At 33.4% G+C, this 4553-nt stretch overlaps 1 pseudogene; it reads right to left on the reverse strand.

The window, feature by feature from the left end:
- Positions 1-3907: 3907 nt before the first annotated feature.
- Positions 3908-4249, reverse strand: LOC120246584 (annotated as a pseudogene).
- Positions 4250-4553: the final 304 nt, after the last annotated feature.

Below are 4553 nucleotides of genomic sequence, written 5' to 3' on the forward strand. Positions count from 1 at the left end.
ATTTCCTCCTAACTGTATCCAACATTATTGCTTTGCTGCATGGCTAGACCCTCCATATTCTAGCCTTTATATTATTATAAAGGATTTTTAAATTGTTTCTCTTCCTTATTGAGTAATATATATAACACTTACAGGTAGTTGCATCATATCTGGTCAGTGTGATCAATTTGTGTATTTTTTTTGATGTTGATGTTGTTTATTTTTGAGAGAAAGAGGCAGAGAAAGACAGAGCATGAGTAGGGTAGGGGCAGAGACAGAAGTAGGGTAGGGAAGTACAGAATCCAAAGCAGGCTCCAGGCTTGGAGCTGTCACCACAGAACCCCATGCGGGGCTTGAACCCACAAACCATAAGATCATGACCTGAGCTGAAGTCAGATGCTTAACCAACTGAGCTACCCAGGCACCCCTCAATTTATGCATGTTTAAAAAATTATTAATAAGTTTTAAGTAGCCTTCATTCTATAAATAATTTAATATTGCTACTAATGCATGGTCATTCTTGGGTCTTCTAGATACTCTGGATGATAAAAGAGGACTGTCCACTATGGATGAAAAAAACTGTTTTCAAGTTGTATGTAAAATTTGTAAATTGTTCAGACTATAGCTACCTGCTGTTCTTTGCCAGCCCTGTGGAGTTTCAAGATACCTTAACATTTAGCAACAGATTTAAGGGGAACATTATACTGATTTCTGGAGCTCTTTCATTATATGGTACTCTCCTGTAAAGTGCAAGTAGAAAATTAGTCATGCTCCATTGAAATTTGGTCTCTACTATACTGTATGTCTAAGACTACCATGTTTTGCTTTCAGATAGCCCTTCCTGTACTATGGCCCCCCAAAGCATTTCTAGGCAGAAAGTCCCATGGAGCTCTCACTTTGTTTCTATCCAATGGCGATCAGAGGTCTGTACTGTACTTTTTTCCAGTGTCTGAAAATTATTGCTTTATATTTTATGTGGCAAATTTTCTAGATGTTTATTATGATAGGTTAATTCTAGTTCATAGTGTTTGATTCATTATGATTGATAACAGACATTGAAAATAAATTTTTGAGCATCTTAAAAATTAAATTAATTATGCCACTACACTGTTTTTGTCAAAATGATGAATTTAAAGGTCTTCTATTTTATGGGTTCCATAATTAATCAAATTGGAGAGTAATGAATGTGTGTAGATTTCAAGAAATAAGAAGATATCATGTTTCACATAAAAGTGAGTGTCTTTTAAATTTATTTTATGGTAATTAATATAAAGTCATTAATATGTAATTTCACTTAAAATTTTATATAAGTAAATGAAATTCCCTGATGATTTGAAAGACCTCTGAGATCAAATTATATCAGATTAAGTCAATAATTGCAAGTTGAGGTTTCATATCATCAAAAATATTTATATCTAAAATATAAAGTTTTTTTCAAGTGTTGTTCCTTTCTGCCTTCACATCCTTAAAGATAATAAATAGTAAGAAAATTTGTACTTCCTACTCTAAAAGAGTGAAGAGTAAATCATACAAACTCCTGATGATATAACAGTAACTAAATGATGAATAAAAATAAAATGTTTTGAGGGCTAGCAATTATTTTTTAAGTAGTACAAGTAAAATGAGGAATCATATGGAAAATTGGATAATAAACAAAATGATAATTTTTGATATATAGTTTTAAGTTTCAATTAAGCATAGTTGTAAATCTAAATTCAGAATAAGAAAAAGGGCAAAAAATCAAGGCTAAAAGCATCTACCTGAAAAAAATATGAATTAAATGAAAATTAAATGCAAAGAGAATTAATATAGAAGCAACAATGAGAAGTTCATATAAAGTAATACATTAATACATAATAAAGTGTAATATATATCTTATTTCTAATAAGATAATATATTAGAAAATGGATGTTAGAAAAATCAACAAAACCAAAATTGAAGCTCTGAAAAAGCTAGTAGAATTGATAAACATCTATCAAGACATATTAAGAAGAATGAAATAACAACTTAAAATAATTTAAAGAAAAAAAACAAAAGCATCATTATCGATCCAAAAATATAAATACACATTTAAGGTTCATTATGAAATATCAGTACCTACATATTTGGAAGTGTAGATGGAATGATAGAATTGCTAGACAAAGATAATCAGTGATTGTACAAAAATACTGGAAAATCTTGAAGTTTGCATATTTATTAAATAATTTGATTCTATATTTATACAACTTTCAAGGATCTTATGTTTTTCAAATTCCTCCAAACATCAACAAAAAACAAAACAATCATAAACCAATATTTTTTAAATATTTATTTATTTATGAGTAAGCATAGTGTTAGAGGGGCAGAGAGAGGGGGGACAGATGATCCAAAGCAGGTTCCATGCTAACAGGCTGACAGCTGTGAGCACAATGTGACACTTGAACTCACAAACGATGATCTAGGCTGAAATCTGATGCTCAACTGACTGAGCCACACACCTGCCCAAATCACAAAATTAATTATTAAGGAAAAAAGTATAAGAGAAAATACCCTAAATTGTTTTATGAGGCCAACACCAAAGGCTAACTAGGATTTTCAAAGAAAAGAAATTTATGTCATTCCTAATCAAGAACATTATATAATTATAAGAGAATATTAGCAATCAAACTAGTAATATAATAGTGGAGCAGAACAGAGAGAGTGAAAATAGTCCCCCACATATAAAAATATTTGATTAATAATAAAAGGTACAATATGTGGCTAATGTCTTTTCAATTAATAATGCTGGAGCAATTGGTCATCCGTAAGAAAATAATAATAATCCTCACCCCCAAAATCATACTACAGAAACAAAATTTTATATGGACGATGGTTAGAAATATACATAGTGAAACAATGAAACATTTGAAGAAATCATTGGAGACTTTCTTGATTACTTGGAATAGGAGAATTCTTAAATAGGACGCAAACCTCAGAAAATATCTTCACAGCAGGAAGAGACTTGCTGATTTGAACTACTTTTGAATTAAGGACTTTGTTCATCAGAATTTATCATTAGAAGAGTTAAATAGCAAACCACTTAGTGAGAAAATAACTAATTTTTAAATATGCATATAAACAGGAATGGATGTGTGGATATATAAGATTTATATTATCTATGGAAGAAAGAATTATACCAAGTGATTACAAAAAATTCTTCCAAACTATGAGAAAATGCTATCTATTAATCCTATGAGAAAAGGCCTTTTTTATTTTTTTAAATCTTTTAAAAATATTTATTTATTTTTGAGAGAGACACAGAGACAGAGAGAGACAGAGTGTGAGTGGGGGAGGGGCAGAGAGAGAGACACACACAGGATATGAAGGAGAGTCTAGTCTCTGAGCTGTCAGCACTGAGCCTGACATGAGGCTTGAACTCACAAGCTGTGAGATCATGACTTGAGCTAAAGTTGGATGCTTAACCAACTGAGCCACCTACTTGTTCCAAAGGGCACTTCTTTTTATTATTTAGGTAAACTTTATTTTCATTGATATATCATTTCAAAGTAGATCTGTGCTCTAAGTTGAGCCAAAGAACAGAAATCCTAAATTTCATAAAAGACTTTTTTCACACTGTTTTGGGTAGGGCATGGGGTTTCAGGGCCCCCAACCTTGATACCATTTTACCCCCTTAGATTTTTTATCTACAGATACAGAAAGAAGAGAGAACATCAACATAAAAACCAAACTGTATGAGATTATAATAATAAGTTATTGACTTACATACCATGTACCTCTTTAAGGTTATAATGATACTAACTGATTTCTCTTTTGGGAAGTTTAAAGTCTTTTGTTCTGTTTTGTTTTAAGTAAAATGTCAGAATATGTGAAAATGCTGATCGTTTCTCTTAATACACTAAAAATAGTGGAAGTTTTTAATTCTTCATGAATCCAAGCTGGGACATGACCACTACTGATAGGGTCTTTTGAACACATTAATCCCAAATTTGGTGACCAGCAGCATTAAACTAAGCCCCAGGCATACATTTTTCCAGAGTGGTGGAATCTCATTCCCATAATGCCAGTTCCAGACCTAGCCAGGAAATCCTACATGTGTCCTGGTTCCTGAGATAATCGATAAGCACCAGGCCTGCCAAATCACCCAAAAGGAGCCCACAGCCAGGGACGGGACACTGCCTGCTTTTGCAGAGCCAATGACCCCACCAGAAGCAACCAGTGCCTCTCAGCCAAAGCCAATCCAATCTAAAGGCACTAGTACACTGAGTCCTTCTGCATTGTTCCCTTTGTCCATTCCTAGACAGAAGGGTGCACCAGGCCTGCACCGAACCTCTTTCCTCTGGGTCTGCACTGGTAGTCAAGGGTGCACAGACCAGGAGGTGGGGTCTTGGTCCCACCAGAAACCAAGGTATTCTCTGCATCCCAAGGGCAAGGCACAGGGCATGGTTTTTAAACAAGCATTTGACAACAAGAAAATATATCAAAATTACCTACCCCATAGGGTGCCACTTTACAGTAAGTAGACTGATTAAAATAAAAAGAGCTGAAATTTTTACGAAGTGTATTAGCTGCAGTTTGGAATAACTAGGCCTTTTATC

This window comes from Hyaena hyaena, unplaced genomic scaffold, assembly GCF_003009895.1.
Source record: "Hyaena hyaena isolate Hyena2069 unplaced genomic scaffold, ASM300989v1 scaffold_473, whole genome shotgun sequence".
Classification (NCBI taxonomy): domain Eukaryota; kingdom Metazoa; phylum Chordata; class Mammalia; order Carnivora; family Hyaenidae; genus Hyaena; species Hyaena hyaena.